This window comes from Meles meles, chromosome 1 (genome assembly GCF_922984935.1).
Source record: "Meles meles chromosome 1, mMelMel3.1 paternal haplotype, whole genome shotgun sequence".
In the NCBI taxonomy this organism is placed as follows: Eukaryota; Metazoa; Chordata; class Mammalia; order Carnivora; family Mustelidae; genus Meles; species Meles meles.
The window spans coordinates 211,671,735-211,690,172 of NC_060066.1; the positions used below are offsets into that span (position 1 = coordinate 211,671,735).

General features: G+C 43.1%; 1 non-coding gene across 1 annotated transcript; it reads right to left on the reverse strand.

Moving 5' to 3' along the window:
• Window positions 1-6,047: 6,047 nt before the first annotated feature.
• Window positions 6,048-6,151, reverse strand: LOC123928169. The gene has a single exon (XR_006815636.1). It is a non-coding gene; the product is annotated as a U6 spliceosomal RNA (small nuclear RNA).
• Between the last annotated feature and the right edge of the window lie 12,287 nt (window positions 6,152-18,438).

Below are 18,438 nucleotides of genomic sequence, written 5' to 3' on the forward strand. Positions count from 1 at the left end.
CGTCTCCTCAAATCAAGGATCAGTCTGTAAGTAAGACACAGAACTGTCTCTTGGCATACCAGACTGTTTCACGCAGATTGTGATATGATGGAGAAATGGGATCAAAGGAAAAGAAAGACTAAAATAGTCAGAGGACGCGACTTCGGTGACAGCCCCTCCGAGAGTTCTGAGAAAACTCTGCCTTTTGGATACAGAACAGGAAAGAGCCCTGGGGTGGGTGTCAAGGTGATTATCTGGGGAACCCCTTCCGGAGTATTCGCCAGCCAGCTTCTCCCCTTCTCCCTTGTGGGAAGCTTTGTCAGGGAGTGTGTGCCTACAAGCTGGGGCCTTGGTGATAGAGATACAGCAAGGCCCTGGGTAACCAGAAATGTCTAGGTGGTGAGCACCAGCCCGACCACACAGTCCACTTCCAAGCCCACGCAATCAGAACCTGGATCTATGGACAGGAGCATGGTGATTTTCAAACACAAATATCAAAGCATAAAATCAAAAATCATCAAGCATTTGAGAAAAATTAACATCGAGAAAAGAACACAAGTCAACAGAGACCAGCACCCATGCAAGCATTTCACAAGGCAAACAGATGTTAAAACAATCCTCAGAGATTAGACAGAATATTACATCTACAAAAACAGCCTACTGTGAAAAAGAGCCAGGGGACAGAAAATAGGAGAAAAAGTTAAGAGCCATTTAGTATCCGAGAAGACAAAAATGAAGAGTAGCATAAAAGAAATGCTTAAAACATGTATATTGTGATGTATATAATCGTCAGATTGCTGTGTTGTACACCTGAAACTGACAAAATGTTGTATGTCAACCATACATCCATTAAGAATTTAAAAAATAATAATAGGGAAAAATTGCCCAGATCTGAAGACATGGGTCTTCATACAGAAAGGACCCTCTCATACCAAATAATTTACTTGAAAACAAGACACATGGGGCACCTGGGTGGCTCAGTAGGTTAAATGGCTGACTTCAGCTCAGGTCATGACCTTGGGGTCCTGGGATTGAGCCCCATGTCAGGCTCCTTGCTCAATGGGGACCCTGCTTCTCCCTTTGCGCCTCCCTGCCTCAAATAAATAAAATCTTTAAAAAGAAAGAAAGAGAAAGAGAAAGGAAAGAAAAGAAAAAGAGAAAAGCAAGAAAATAAGAGACACTCAGATACATTTCCCAAAACAGCAGAATACCAAGGATGTGGGGCGGGAGGGAAACAACATTCCAAAGGGAAAAACAAGCAGGAAGTTACCCACAAAGGCGCAAAAACTCTATAAGCCCCAACAACACAGGATACTGGAAGAAAATGGAGCCATGTTATCAAGGTTCTAAGAAACAGTGATTCTGAATCCACAGTCTTGTACTCAGCCAAATTAGCATTCAAGTGAAAGGTCAGAATGAAATATTTTGGACATACAAACCTCAGAAAGTCTGTCATTCTCAGACTGGCTTTCTGAAAGAATGTCTCAAGGATTGCAACACAGCAAAACAAAAGGAACCTAAAGAGGAGGAAGATGTATCCAAGTGGCAATGGTGAGAAAAGCGATTATAACTTTCAGCAAAGTTTAACTAATTTTTTATGCATAACTAAAGAAATAATAATGGAGAACAAAGATCCCAGGTTAATCCCAGGAGGAAGGGAATGAGAAGGAAACTGAAAACAGACGAAGATTTGGGTCTTTGGGAAGAGAGGATACCATTGATTAATTCTGGATATTATTGGATACTATTAAATGTACATAAAAAATTTAGAGGCTAAGTTCCACTTCAGGTAGTAGCAAAAAAAAAACAAAAACAAAAACAAAAACTTGTATCAGATTAACCACCTGCCTATGACAATTATAAAGTCAGGATAAAATATATTTTTTTAAGAATTTATTTATTTATTTATTTGACAGTGAGAGAGAGAGATCACAGGTAGGCAGAGAGGCAGGCAGAGAGAGAGAGAGAGAGAGAGAGAGGGAAGCAGGCTCCCTGCTGAGCAGAGAGCCCGATGTGGGACTTGATCCCAGGACCCTGAGATCATGACCTGAGCCGAAGGCAGCGGCCTAACCCACTGAGCCACCCAGGCGCCCCAGGATAAAATATTTTTTAAAACAACTATATGAAGGTAGTGGAGAGCAACCTGTGCCCTAGAAGAAAAGGAAACAAACAGTGCAGATCCATGTGTAACCAGCTTTCCCCCAAGACAGTCTCTTAATTCTCTCAGCATACAAGGAATAGAGTTCAAACTGAAAGTGGCAGTTTTACTGAGTTAAAAAGACAGAGGTTAGAGTTCAGGGTTTCCTGGCAGAGTAGATGGGAATTGAGGGAGGGCAGATCCTGGAAAGGAGGAAGTCCCCAGATCTGTGGACAAACATCCCCCAAATCCTTGGCTGAATCCTGGACTGCATGGGCAGGTCACATCTCCAAGGGATCTGGTGGAAAGCAGCAACCGGAAGGCCAAAGGAACTGAGCAGGAATTTCAGCAGAACTATGTGCAACTGTGGAGACAGAGTTTGGATATCAAGTCCAGCCAAGTTCAAGATGCCTGGTAAACCCATTGGGCTTTCTACTAAAACCCCAGAAAGGCCATATTTTAGAAGTGAGGGCCACATCCCAGATTGAGGGCAAAACTGAAATAAACACCCTAACAAAGCCTATAACCAAACAACCCCAGGATCACGGTTATCAGCTGGTAATTTATTTGCTTTCTAAAACAAAATTTATCACTTTTCAGAGGAAGATGACAGAAACCATTGTACTATACTGTATCATCTGCAATGTTCAGTGTATGATAAAAATTTATAAGACATGAAAAGAAGCAGGAGAATCTGTTTCATAATCAAGAGGAAAAAGCAGTCTATAGAAGCAGACCCACAGATAACCTGATGCTGAATCAACAAAGATGGCAAAATAATTATCACAAAGATTTCACAGGAAAAGTGAATAGAATGGGTGAAGATATAGTGAATTTTTAGAAGTAACATAGAAAATATAACAAAGAACCAAATGGAAATCTTAGACCTGAAAAATGCTATATCAAAAATTTTGTTTTGTTTTAGAGGATTGACAGCAGGTTGGATAAAAGAAAAAATCATAACATGAATATAAAGACAGATGAGAAGAGAGTATTCAACTTACAGAACACACAAAAAAAAATGATCAGAAAATTGTCTCTGTTGGGATACTAGAAATTAGATGTACAACTTCTAAATCTTTTGAAGGAAAAGAAAATGAAAACTTAAAAAAAATGATGAATCCAACAAATAGAAAGAAAACGGGGGAAAATTTAACATTTAAAAAATCATGGGAGGGGCACCTGGCTGGCTCAGTCAGTAGCGCATGCAACTCTTGATCTCAATGTTGTGATTTCAAGCCCCACACTGGGTGTAGAGATAACTTAAATATAAAATATTTTTAAAAGAATGATGGTAAAAAGTAAGCAAAATAAGTTTGCAGGAATAAGTCAAAACATATCAGCAATCACAAAAGAAGAATGAATTAAATCCCCATTTGAAAATATGGAGATTCTCAGATTAGTTAATAACAATAACAGAATCTATATGTTATTTACAGAAGACACATGTAAAAAGAAAGTTATGTGTTGGGGCGCCTGGGTGGCTCAGTGGTTTAAGCCGCTGCCTTCGGCTCAGGTCATGATCTCAGGGTCCTGGGATCGAGTCCCACATCGGGCTCTCTGCTCGGCAGGGAGCCTGCTTCCCTCTCACTCTCTCTGCCTGCCTCTCCGCCTACTTATGATCTCTCTCTGTCAAATAAATAAATAAAATATTAAAAAAAAAAAAAAAAAAGAAAGTTATGTGTTGGTCTGAACTATTTTGGAATATGAATAACAAAAACAACACCTAACAATAGCTGACAAAGTGGGGTTATTTTTCTCGTAGAAGTTTGGGAGTGTGTGACTGCAGGTCTTTGTTCAGCAGTATAGAGATGGTGTCTCAATATTTTTATTTTATTTTTAAATAATCTCTACACCCAATGTGGGGCTCGAACCTACAACCTGGAGATCGAGGGTCGCAGGCTCCACCAATTGAGACAGCCAGGCACCTCTAACAAGTTTGATTTAATGAATATATAAGTATTGTGCCCAGCAATGAAAGAATACACGTTATTTTTTTTTTAGCTGAAATTTTTTTTAAAGATTTATTTACTTGAGAGAGAGAGAGTGTGCATGCATGCACACAAGGAGGGGAGAGGGAGAAAGAGAATCCTCAAGCAGATTCTCCCAGAACTCCCCACTGAGTGAGGAGCCTGACTAGGGCTCCATCCCAGGACCCCAAGATCATGACCTGAACTGAAATCGAGAGTCAGGTGCTTAACCAACTGAGCCACCATGTAACCCTTAACTGAACTTTTTTTAATTGAACAGTAATATATATGGAGAAGAGTATGCGAATCAAAAATATATGACCTAATAAATTATCATGAAGTTGACACACTTCAGATCCAGAACTTGGATTAGATCAGGAAATAGAACTTTATGACACCCTCAAACCCTTTTTCTTGCCAGTGCACAATCCCCAGTCACAGTCTATGCTACACGAAACCGCCACTCTGACTTCAAATGCTTAAATGATTAATTCTGCCCGTATTTACTTATTATAAATGACAACATACAGTAGTACGCTTCTGTGTCTCTTTTGCTCAGTATTGTTTGTGAGATTTATGTGTGTAGAAATATCTTTTTCATTCTTATTTCATTGTATGAATAAATCACATTTACCCATTCTTTTGTTGTTGTTGTTGTTTGAAGATTTTATTTATTTATCCGAGAGAGAGAGAGAGAGATCATGAGCAGGGGAGGGAAGGGTTGGGAAAAGCAGACTCCCTGCTGAGCAGGGAGCCCCATGTGGGACTCAATCCAGGACCGTTGGATCACAACCTGAGCCAAAGGCAGACACTTAACCAACTGAGCCACCGAGGCTCCCTCCATTCTTCTGTTGATGGACATTTAGATTGTTGCCTCCTCGCAAGCAGCACAAATGGTGCTAGGATGAACATTTTTTTAACCTTTATTATTATTTTTCTTTTAGTAGTCTCCACACTCAATTTGGAGATTGAACTCATGACCCCAACATCAAGAGTCATGTGCTCTACTAACGGAGCCAGTTGGGTGTCTCACAATGAACATTCTGATAGGTGTCTTCTGATAATCATGTGTACGTGTTTCTGCTGAGCATGTTTAGCTTATGTTTAACCTTTGCAGACATTTCCCAAAGGGTTTCCAAATGCTGTAGCATTTACATTCCCACTAGCAGTATGTGAGTGTTCCAGTTGTCCCACACCTCGTCAATGGTCGGTAGTATTCTACCTCTTCATTTTAGCCATTCTGATGGACGTGAGAAGACCCGTTCTCTTCATGCACACATGAAATATTTACAAAAGTTGACCAATGGTTGGATTTTACATATTTCTCAGGATTGGTACCATACAGATCAGGCTCTTTGACCACACTACAATTAAGTTAGAAATCAGCGACAAAATATAGCCAGATAAACTTGGGGGGGGGAGCATATGCTTGGAAGTAATCAGAACTGGATGCTGACACAAACTGACATCAGCATATAGAAATAATGTTTAATCTTGGATATGTATGCTGTAAAAGAAGAAAATCTCAAATAAATGAACCAAGCACTCAATTTCAGAATTTAAAAAGTCTGAAAAGGAAAGAATAATAGTAGAAATTTCTGAAAAGCAAGGAAAACATAAAATAGGGAGTATTTTCAGAGTGCCTGGGTGGCTCAGCCAGTTAAGCTTCCAACTCTTGAACTGGGCTCCGGTCATGATCGCAGGGTGGTGGGATCAAGCCCTGCACTGGGCTCCATCCATGCTGGGCAAGAAGCCTGCTAAGACTCTCTCTCTCCTTTTTCCTCTGCCCCTCCCCACCCCTCTCTACCTCTTAAAAAAAAATATTATCAAAGTTAATACCAACATTTATCCCAATACATTTGAAAACTTAAAGAAAGTAGTAGGTACCTTCCTGGAGAAAAACACAACTTACCAAAAGAATTGAATAATCCTACTATCGGAAAAGTTTGTGTTTTTTTTTTTTAAATATGGAATGCTTCATGAATTTGTGTGTTATCCTCGTGCAGGGGCCCTGCTCATCTTCTCTGTATCATTACAATTTTAGGACATGGGCTGCCAAAACTACTTGAAAAGAATTTGAATGGTGGTGTCCCAAAAAGTTAAACATAGAATTACCGTAGGACTCAGGATTCCCCTCTTAGGTATGCACACAAAAGAAGTGAAAATAGGTACTCAAAACAAATGGTTGTCCATGAATATTCACAGCAACACCATTCACAACTGCCAGAAGGTGGAAACAACCCAAGTGACTATCAATGGATGAAGAAAATATGGTAGATCCCTACAATAGAAAATCATTCAAGCTTAAAAATGAACTTCTGACACCTGCTGCAATGTTGATGAACCTTGAAACATTCTGCTAAGTGAAAGAGGCCAGACTCAAAAGGTCCCCACCAGCATAACTCCATTTATGTGAGATTCCAGAATAGGTAAATCCATAGAGACAGAATGCGGAGGAGAGATTACCGGGGCCTAAGGGAGGGGGAAGGAGTGACTGTTAAGGGTCTCCTTGGGGAATGCTGAAATGTTTTGGAATTGGATAGAGGTAGGTGATGCCCGCACACCACTGTGAATTTCTAAATGCCACCGAATTGTATGCTCTAAAGTGGATAATTTTATGTTATATGAGTTTTAGCTCAGTTAAAACAAAAATCTCACCACAAAGAAACACCAGACCCAGATGGCTTCAGAGGCAAATTGTATTAAATATTCACATAAATAAACACATATATATTTATGATTAAAATTATATACATATATAATTTTCATCGTTCACAAATGTTTCTGTAGGAAAGAAGGACACTTTCCCACTCCAGGTATGACTTTAGCATAACCTTGACACAAAAATCACACAAGAAAGGAAAATACAAGTTCAAACTTCCATGTGAGATGCAAAAGATCCTAGATTCAATACTTGCCAAACAGAATTTAGTAACATATAAAAAAGATAAAACATGATAACCAAGTTGGTTCATCTCAGGCATGTAAGAGTAATTCACTAGAAAATGTACTAATATAATTCATCACATTAATGGATTAAAGAAGAAAAGCCATAGGATCTTAACTGAGAAACTTAGGACAGTCATTTAATACATGTCAATATCTACTTATGACAAAAACTTCACAATCAAAGAATGGAAGCATATTTCCCTAACCTAATAAATAATATTATGATAGTCGTTAGATGGGGAAACTAAAGGGACCCCATGAAAATGATTTTTTGCTCCTTTCCTGCTTCTGTTCTTGCTGGGACCCACCCCACCTTACATACACCTTATCGAACAGATAATGTATGTCCTCCTTGTGGAGGTCAAGGACTTAACAATTCTTTACAGGCTTCCAGCACAATAGATAACGTCCAAGGAGTGACCAGGAGGGGTTGTCATGAGTGTTTTCTAGACCACTGGTTCACCAAGACCCCTGGCTCCAAGGCATAAGTGACTTATGGAGAACACCTAAACACTTGCCTTCTTTTTAACCAGTTCCTGGGTGCTGGAGAAAACACATCGACTGATTACAATCCTCAATAAAAACCCCAAAGCCGGGGTGCCTGGGTGACTCAGTGGGTTAAAGCCTCTGCCTTTGGCTCAGGTCATGATCCCAGGGTCTTGGGATCGAGCCCCGCATCGGGCTCTCTGCTCAGCGGGGAGCCTGCTTCCTCTTCTCTCTCTGCCTACTTGTGATCTCTATCTGTCAAATAAATAAATAAAAATCTAAAAAAAAAAAAACAAAACAAAAAAACCCAAAGCCCAAGCAAAGATGAGACTCATTCTCCTTTCCTTTCCAAGTCTCCTGGATGCTCTGTCCATTTCTGCACTCTCTGTCTTCAACAAACTCTGCTCCCACTTTGTCTCAGCTCCCATTTGATTTCTACCCTGTGAGAGGCCAGGGACCTCCTTGGCTGGTCTTTGTAGGACTCCCTCTGGGTCCTTGGACCCAGCCAGGCTACATGGACTGGATCAATGCCCTCCAGAACCCGCCCCCAAAGATATTCCGTTCTTATCTCCAAAACCTGTACATTACCATTCATGGCAGAAAAGGACTCTGAAGACATGATTAGGGTTCAGGACCTTGAAATGGGAGATTATCTTGGATTATGCAGGTGTCCCATCTGATCCCATGAATACTTCAACGTGGAGCACCTTTCCTGCCTCCAGTCTGTCAGGGGGAGATGTGGCTATGGAAGGACCAGTGATGCAACATCAGTGACTTTGAAGTTGGAGGACGGGGTCACAACCAAGGAATGTGGGTGACTCTAGAAGCTGGAGAAATCCAGGAAGTGGATACTTCCCTAGTATTTCTGGAAAGAAGAACAATCCTGTCCACACCTTGATTTTTGCCGAGTGAGACCCCTGTCAGATATCTACCCTCCAGGACTATAAGATAACATCTTTGTGTTGTTAAACCACTAAAATTGTAGTATTTTGTAACAACAATAAAGACGGAATCAAGTATATAACAAAAAGGACAACAACTCTACAACGAATGTTATATTTAATTCCCTTTAAAATCAAATGCGATGTAAGTTGCCCATTTTGATCACTTGAATTTAAGCATTACACTGACGATCCTAACCAGGATAGAATGGCAAGAAAAAGAAATAAAACATTTAAGGATTAGAAAGAGAGAAATAAATTGTCATTCTTTGCTAATGATATGAATAGATACAAGAAAGTTTTAAAATAATGTATGGTTACCTTGTATTAGAATAAGAGAATTTTTAAAGGCTGGATACACAATCAATATATAAAAGTATATATCTGCATTTCTGGGTACCAGCAACAATCGGAAAACAAATTTTAAAAGGTCTTTATAGTATCAGAAATAAGAAAAGAAAGAAATGAAAGGTGGGAAAAAAGGAAGAACTAATAATAAATCTAACAAAAGATGTGCAAGCCTTTGCTGGAGAAATTAACAAAACTTAATTGAAAAGACATTAGATGTTAAAGAAGACCTAAATGAATGGAAAGCAGACGATTTTCTTGGATAAGACTCCATAACCAAAGGATGTCAACTTACCACAAATTGCTCTACAAATTCAATGTGATCCCAATTAAGAATCCCTTTTCTTTTTCTTCCTTCCTTCCTTCCTTCCTTCTATTTTTTGTGAGATTTGGCAATCCAATTCTAATATTTCTCTGGAAGAGCTGAGGCTGTCAAAGATCAGGGTACGCCTTAAGAAAATGGAAGGACTTGGGGTGCCTGGATGGCTCAGTGGGTTAAGCCTCTGCCTTCTGCTCAGGTCATGATCTCAGGGTCCTGGGATTGAGCCCCACATCGGGCTCTCTGCTCATCAGGGAGCCTGCTTCCCGCCCCCCCCCCCCCCGCCTCTCTGCCTACTTGTGATCTCTGTCAAATAAATAAATAAAATCTTAAAAAAAAAGAAAGAAAGAAAGAAAAGAAAAGAAAATGGGAGACTTGCCTCTACCAGGTAAAGAAATTCGGCTGTGTGGTATTGATGCCAGCAAGGAATAATAGATTGTTGAAACAGGATAGAGCCCAGAAAAAAAGCCCTTATTTCAGACAGAAGTGGAACCGCAGATTAGTGGGACTTAATGGATTCACCAATCGATGCTGGGACAACTAATTAAGCATGTGGGAAAATAATGAAATCAGATCCCTACCTCAACATACACAAAATTAATTCCAGCTGGCTTACATGTGAAATACAAACCTGTAAATAATTTAGAAAACAAAACTGGAAGTCTTCATGATCTTGAGATAGAAAAGAATTTACCACAAACTATAAAGACAAAAATTGATAGATCCTACTATATTAAAATTAAGAATTTCCATTTATCACAGATACCATAAAGGATAAAAAGGGCAAGCCACAATCCAGAAGAAGATTCTAGCAACATATACAAATAATAGGGTTTTTTGGTTTTTTTCTTTATTCTTTTTTTTTTAAAGATTTTTATTTTTATTTATTTGACAGAGAGAGATCATAAGTAGGCAGAGAGGCAGGCAGAGAGAGTGAGAGGGAAGCAGGCTCCCTGCCAAGCAGAGAGCCCGATGTGGGACTCGATCCCAGGACCCTGAGATCATGACCTGAGCCAAAGGCAGCGGCTTAAACCACTGAGCCACCCAGGCGCCCCTTTATTCTTTTTTTTTAAAGATTTTATTTATTTATTTGACAGAGAGAGATCACAAGTAGGCAGAGAGGCAGGCAGAGCGAGAGAAGGGGAAGCAGGCTCCCCGCTGAGCAGAGAGCCCGACGCGGTGCTCGATCCCAGGACCCTGGGATCATGACCTGAGCCGAAGGCAGAGGCTTTAGCCCACTGAGCCACCCAAGCGCCCCTTTTCTTTATTCTTTATTTTTTTTAAGATTTGTTTATTTATTTGACAGACAGAGATCACAAGTAGGCAGAGAGGCAGGCAGAGAGAGAGAGGAGGAAGCAGGCTCCCTGTTGAGCAGAGAGCCCGATGCGGGGGCTCCATCCCAGAACCCTGAGATCATGACCTGAGCCGAAGACAGAGGCTTAACCCACTGAGCCACCCAGGAGTCCTTCTTTATTCTTTATTTAAACAAAAGCAAAAACACTTCACACATTTCTCCCCCATTTCTTCTCATATAAAGAATTCCTACAAATCAGAAAGAAGAAACCAAAACCCAGCGGAAAAATGAGCAAAAGACAGTCATTACACAGAAGAAAAAGACACATGGAAAGATGGCTCATGAATAATCAGAAAAATGCAAATTGAAGTCTCAAGGAGATACCATTTCACACCCACCATATTGGCACTAATTTTAAAGCTGGACCATAGCTAGAGCTGTCAGGACGTGAGACAGCAGTCATTCACCAGGCACAGAGTATAAAGCACCATAAACACTTGGGAGATGAGTTTGCATTTCTTAATGTGGGGATTCTCAACCTGGGTTCAACAGCTGGAACTTGGGGCTCTGTAAACTTCACAGAGAAAAAAAGGAATAACTACGTATTTTTGATAATAACTAGCTGAAACTTGGCATTTTCTTCTATTAGCAACCAAACCAAAGTAGTATGAGTCATGCCTATGACTTCCACCAAAAGAATATAGATTATCACATTATCACATTAAACTTGTTGCTGGTACCTCAAAATATCATTTATGTTCATCATGACTTCAAAATTAGGGTAGGTATGGGGCATCTGGGTGACTCGGTTATTTAAGCACCTGACTCTTAATTTCAGCTCAGATCTTGATCTCAGAGTTGTGAGTTCAAGCCCTGCATTGGGCTCCATTCTGGGTGGGGAGCCCACCTAAAAAAAAAATTGGGGGTAGGTATGAGATTGATGACTAAATATTACCATTTAATGGTAGGAGGACATATATTTTATCATGAGTTTTCTTTCTTAATATTTTGTAAATTATATTCTAATATAATTGGTTTTCTTTGTAATCCTATATGTATTTGATTTACATATTTTTAAATGTTGTTCTAAGAAAGTGTCCAGTGGCTTCACTAGTGAGCAAAAGGGGTCCATGAAACAAAAGCACTTAAGAGACCCTGTCAGTCCTACAATAAAGCATGAGCGGTCCACAGCAAAATGTTTGCCCTGGAAATGTTCCTGCATGTAGATATCAGGAGACATGTGCACAGCATTGGAAGTGATCCAAATGTTCATCATTGTACAATGGACAAATCATGGGATATTCATCCAGTGAATTCAGGAAAGTGGTTACCTTTGGGTCTTAGGTTGGGGATTATGACTGGGAAGAATCATCCAGTAAAACACTGGTAAATTTCCTTTTCCTAATTTGGGTGGTGTGTAAACAACCATTCATTTAAAACTGTAATCTGCCTTTTCCTTTTTTTATTATTTTTCATTTTTACTGTAATCTGCCTTTTCCTTTTTTATTATTTTTCATTTTTCATTTTAATTTTTTTTTTTTTAAGAGAGAGAGAATGTGCCAGCAGTGGCAGGGTTGGGAGGGTGAAGAGGAGAGAGAGAGAGAGAGAATCCCAAGCAGGCTTTATGCCCAATGCAGAGCCCAATGTGGGGCTTGATCCCAAGACCCTGAGATCATGACCTGGGCAGAAATCAAGCCCAACTGACTAAGCCACACAGGTGTCCCATGCACATCTGCATTTTCTTCCAATCTTTGTGACAATGAATATTTTAAAATAGAAAGACAGATATGGAAGCAACCCACATGTCCATCAATAGATGAATGGATAAAGAAGAGGTAGTATGTATATACAATGGAATTATTACTCAGCTGTAAAAAAGAATGGAATCTTGCCATTTGCAACAACATGAATGGATCCAGAGGGTATGATGCTAAGTGAAGTCAGTCAGAGAAAGACAAATACCATATGATTTCACTGATAAGAGGAATTTAAGAAATAAAACAAACAGGGGCATCTGGCTGTCTCAGTCAATAGAACATGTGACTCTTGATCTTGGGGTTGTGAGTTCAAGCGCCGCATTGGGCATGGAGCCTACTTAATTAAAACAGAAAGAAAGAAAGAAAGAGACAAACCAAAAAAGAGATTCTTGACTATGAGGAACAAACTGACGGTCACCAAAGGAGAGGTGGGGAGGTGGATGGGGGAGGGGGGAGATACGTGAAGTGAAGGGTATTAAGGAGTGCACTTGTCATGATGAGCACTGAGTAATGTATAGAATTGTTGGCTTATTATATTGTGCACCTGGAAGTAATATAACACTGTATGTTAATATATTGGAATTATAATTTAGAAAAAAAGGTAGGTAATAACAAGCATGGTTGAGGACAGGGGGAAGCAGCAAATTGGAGAACAACTTGGCCATCTCTATCAAAATTAGCGAGCCTGCTTTTTGATATAAAAAACTCTCTAAAATTAGTCACACTTGTACAAAGATGTACACAAAAGTTTGTCCCCTAAAATGTTTTCTTAAATATTGAATAACTATAAAAAAAAAAAAACCAACTTAAAAATCCTTTAATATCACCAACAAAAGAACGAAAGAACCTGATTCAGAAATGGGCAAGAGACTAAACAGACATTTCTCCGAAGCAGACATACAGATGTCCAAGAAGCACATGAACAGGCGCTCAACAAACACTCATCATGAGGGAAGTGCGAGTCAAAACCACAGCGAGCCGTCACCTCACATACATTAGGACGGCTGCTGTCATTTTCTCTAAAAGCATACGCGTTGGGGAGGATGCAGAGACACTGTGACCCTTGTGCATCGTTGGTGGAAATGTAAAAATGGCACAGACACTGTGGAAAACAACTTAGTGGTCTCTCAAAAGATCAGGAATGGAATTACCATGTGATCCGCCAATTCCATTTCTGGGTGTGTACCCAGAGGAATTGAAAGCAGCCTCTCCTGAGACCTCGTATGCCCATGTTTACAGTGGCACTGTTCACAGTAGCCAAGATGTGGAAGCAGCCCGTCCATCCACAGACGCATAGATGAATAAAACACAGTCCGTCCACACAATGGAATATCACTAACCTTAAAAAAGAAGGAAACTGCCACATGCTACCACATGGATGAAACTTGAGGAGCTTGCAAGCTGAATGACATAAGGCAATCACAAAAGACAAACACTTTATCGTTCCACTCCTATGAGATATCAAGAATAGTCGAATTCATAGAAACAAAATGGAATGATGGTCACCAGGGGCTGGGAAAGGGAGGGAAATGGGGAGTTCATGTTTAAGAGGGACAGAGTTTCAGTGTGGCAAGATAAGTTCTGGCGACGGAATTTTGCACAATAATGAATGTGCTTAATGCTACTCAACTGCATAGTTTTAAAGGCTAAGGTGAGGGGGTCCTGGCTGGTTCAGTCAGTGGAACATACAACAACTCTTAATCTCAGGGTTGTTGGTTCAAGCCCCATGTTGGATGTAGAGATTACTTAAAAAAATAAAATCCTTCAAAAAAAAAGAGGGGGCGGGGAGGAAACATGAGACGCAGAACTTTTTTTGGTGTTTAAAGAATCATTTAAAAGATGGCTAAGATAACAAAGTTTGTGTGATGATTTTAAATTTTGATGATTTTAAAACTGGGGGAAAAAAATCCATCAGTAGAGGATTGGTTACCATACATCTGTGCCGTTGAACCGGCACATAGACAAGGTTGACCTGGAAGGGGCGGATCTCTAAGACATCTGAAGTTAGAAAAAAATCATATCTGCGAAACAATGTACACAATAGGATCCCATTTTATTTATTCCAGGATAATTTTTAAAACTCTAATGTGCTTATCCATGTGTATGTGCAACCAATTAGAATGTAGGTGGGTGTGGGTGTGTGTTATTAGACATTGGGAAGTTCATAGAAGCTGGACTAGAAGAGAGACCCCAACGTGGGGCTTCGGGCCAAGGCTGGGGGAGTGAGGGCGGGAAGGTGCTCTTCTCAGCCCTACTTTGTGCGTTCACCTTTCATCTGAGTCTTTTCCAACGAGCAGGCATTGACGTATCCATATCCATTGTGTAATTAAGTTTTTTGGGGGGGTTTTAAGACACAGGTGGTACTGAGCGAGATGCCTCACGGAGTAATGACATAGTATCATCCACAGTCCGGAGCTAATTTGCTCTGCCCTGAGCATGCTGGGTGGCTGTCATTCTCGGATAAGGGACATAGACGCATAACCAAGTATTAGAAAAGAGGGTGATCTCATTCCTGCTGGTGAACAGGCACGTTTTATACCTGCATTGATTCGCCGCGTAAAGTCAATCCGAAGGGATGGTCTCTGGCTCTCAGCTTCCGTACCATCTTCCACCTGCCTCTCACCGGGCGAAGCCATCCTTCGCAAGGCTGCCGGCTTACAGGCCCTGCCATCCCCACCCCATCCCCAGGGCTGGTCATTCAGCGACAGGACTGGAGAGAATTGTGCTGTTTGTGAAACTGACCACACACCGTGCTGGGGCCCCCGGGGCTCAGGGCAGGCAGGGCCCAAGGCCTCCACCCAATGGCGGGGCTGGAAGGACAGATCCTGGGAACACAGGAATTCAGGGCTGACGCTGGCTACATTCCATTTGGTTGTAAAAACAAAGCACCACTTTCTCTTCAGTCAACTTGGTGACATTATCCTCCCCGTGAAAGAAGAAACCTCAGCCGAGCGTACTTTTTATGGCGTACTCACCATTGTTTAGCTGTTAACAAAATACTCAAACAGAGATGTGGGTCCAGTGAGGCCCAGCGCCCTGATCCTGGTGGCTCTTACCAGGCCGCTTCCCAGAGTCTGTTGTCCCCAGCCCAAGAGCTGCTTCTATGTGTGGTTCCTGCATTACCCATAATTTTGTCCTTGTCTTTGTCTCTGAAGACAACTTTTCATTCGAATATTTTTTTGAAGACTTCTATTTGAATTTTTTTTAAAGTAATCTTTTCCCCAACGTGGGGCTCAAACTCACGACCCCAAGATCAAACTCGCACACGGCACTGACCGCGCCGGCCAGGGGCTCCTCTCATGTTATTGTTAAGCCAAGCAAAAATTTCCAAGAGCAGGCTGAACTCAAAAATAGAATACTTTTCAAGAAAGAGAGGCCTCGAGGACATGGTCACACACAGAACTGAAAAAGCAAAAATAAAGCCGTAGAGCCATGAGGCCCTGTGGGCAGACCTCATCAGGTTTGACGATCGTGGCCACTGGCCCAGGACTGGTTCGAGAACCTGGAACAGCCCCTTCAGGCTGCAGGAAGCAGAGAGGACGGCGCTGATGAAGATGATAGCGATGGTAGAACCGGTGAGCAGGTGAAGCCTTCCTCCAGGGCCCCCGGGAGCCCCGGGCCTGGGGCCTCAGGCTAGAGCCGGCACAGGGCGAAGGGCCAGCTCCACAAGGACCCCACACTAGGAGCAAACAGGGTGTGTCCCGGCCAGATGCAAACAGGATTTCCTGCGGCCCCTTCCTGCACACCTCACTGCCGCCGGATGACTCGGCAGGCAGGTGTGACTTAGGAAGGTCCCTTAAGGGCAAAGATAGGGAATTTCCTTAAAAGGGAAAAAAAAAAAAAAAAAAGCTGAGATTATTCTGTAGGAAAATTTAATGTTCTCCTCATTCCTTAGGGAACCAACACCCTAGAACAGAGAACACATAAGCAGACTCTAAGATGAGACATTTGGTCGCACTAAAAATAGTACTTTACATTTCATGTTTCGTGGCTTAAGAAAAGGTACTTCCCTTTTATTGTGGCCTTCGAGCCTTCCAGCAATCCTCCACCGCACAGGACAGACAAGTTCTCGACCTCTAAAGAGACGAGGTTTTTCTCTTTTTCACAATGGATGGCAACTCCAGCCTCGTCGTAAGGCTGTGGGCACTGAGGATTGGGTCGAAGGGGCACAGCGAATCCCTCCGGCAGAACCGGTGCCCCCGCAAGGGGCAGAACGGGGTGGCGCGCAGTGCAATCCCTGTTGCGTAGCGTGTGAAAGAAGTAGGTCACCTAGCCCGGTGCCTGGTCCACGCTAGGCGCTCACAAACAGTCCTGCTCTCCAGCCCCTGGGCGCCCGAGGAAACCTTCCACATTAGTGTCCTAAATCACACCAGAAACACAGTCCCCGACTTCCCCCCGAGAAGAGCAGTCTGGCCGTCAGTTCCCTCGACAGTGGCCATTCCTGCCCAGCGCTGGGCTGTGTCCCTCCAGGTCATTTTCTCCTTTCTCAGGACTGAGCTCTGGGTTGGAGCTTGATTCCTGGACCCGCTCTCCTCCCTCACCATCTGGGCCACGTGGGCAGCCTGAGGGAGCTCCCAAGGCTGTGGCTAGTGTCCCCAAGGTTGAGTGGACAAAGTGGGGCCAAAGTCCCTCCAGCTTTGACCTTCGGTGACCCCCAGGCCTAGGAGGGTTCAGCCAGTCAAGCCGGACAGGCCACAGCCCTAACCTCCGACTCCAGGTGCTTTCAAATGCTCCCACGTGTGGCTTGCTCCCCCGCCCCACAGCTCCCTGGGAGGGCAGCAGGTTGAGAGGGTGGAAGCCGCCGCCTGTCAACGTGTCTAACTAAAGCCAGTGGTTCCTGACCCAGCCAGAGGGGCCCGAGGTGTAGGCAAGGTGACTGCCCCTGCCCCAAACCCTGGCAGGAAAAACCCTCCCCGATAATACCTGAGCTGGGATTCAGGATCCTCTCAGAAATGCTTTCATTGTCGGCCACTCAGGAACCAGCTTTTCTGGCTGCGCTAAGGGCACAAAAATTCAAATGATCCCCCATCCTCGCTGGTTCCCTTCCTGTGGATCCTCTGAAATTCCAGGGGGCCGATTCAGAGCCAGGGGCGGCTGGTAAAACCCAGGAACTTCAGAGAGTTTACAAATACGCACTGTTCTCCAGTCAGTAATTTGGGACTTTCTGGTTCCTCATTCCTCAGTGAAAGTGTGTTTTACAGACACCCCATTTGTCCCTCTCATCTCCACGGTCACCCCACCCACCCTCGACCACTTCCTCCGGCTCCAGACACAGAAGCTCCCTTTGACCTCGTGTTCAAGTCAGAGACGCGGCCAAGTGCCCTAGTGCCGCTTCTCCCACCGGCGCACAAGCACCCAACCACTGCCTTCCGCCCGATGCCTCAGAACTCCCACCCCCGGGCCTGCAGCGGCCCTTCCCAGTAGGGTCTTTGAGCCAAGTAAGACTGGGTCCCTCCCTGATGGCTCCTTCTCTTAAGTTCCAAGCCTTGGCTCCAGCTGCCTCCCCAACTTCACCTCCCTGAGTTGCCCCACAACCAGCCCCTTTGCTGTCCCTCCACACCCTGGGTGCTCCTGCCTCAGGCCCTTTGCACTTCCGGCTTTTCCTTCCTGGAATGCTACCAGACCTGCCTCATTCACACCCAAGTCCCAGGTTTCCAAGGTCCCTTTCCAGAGAGGTCTTCTCTAACCAGCTGCAGTGAGCCCCTCACTGCCTCCTTATGCTACTCTCTTCTCAGAATAGTCTCAACCGTCCTGTCTCCCTTAGCGGTCTCTTCATAGCACCACAGTTTATCAAAATGTACAGTTGCATGTCTGCAGTTAAAAAAAATGATCCGCCTTGCCTCCCAGTCCAGGGGTCAGCAAAGCGCAGCCTAAGGGCCAAATGCGCGCAGCTGCCTGGTTTTGCAAGTTTTGCAGGGACACAACCATGACTGTTGGTTATCATGATTATCCGTGTGTCTAGCCTGCCACGTTGGTGCTACAAGCCCCTTGAGTAGCTGTGCCAGAGACCTTATGGCCCACTTGTTTCAGAGTTACCAGCTGGCCTTTCTACAACGTTCGCTGCATTTGCTCTTTGCCAGAGGAGGGCAAGGGCACAGGAATGGGAGCAGGGAAGAAAAGGTATCACGCGATGAGGTCGTTCAGCTAAGGGTTTTCCTCGGTAGCTCAGTGCCGTGTTCAGAAGCCTTACCCCTACTCCACGCTATTGGAGGAGCAGCAGTCACTCATCAGGAGGCGAAAAAGCGCAGGGGATCTGCT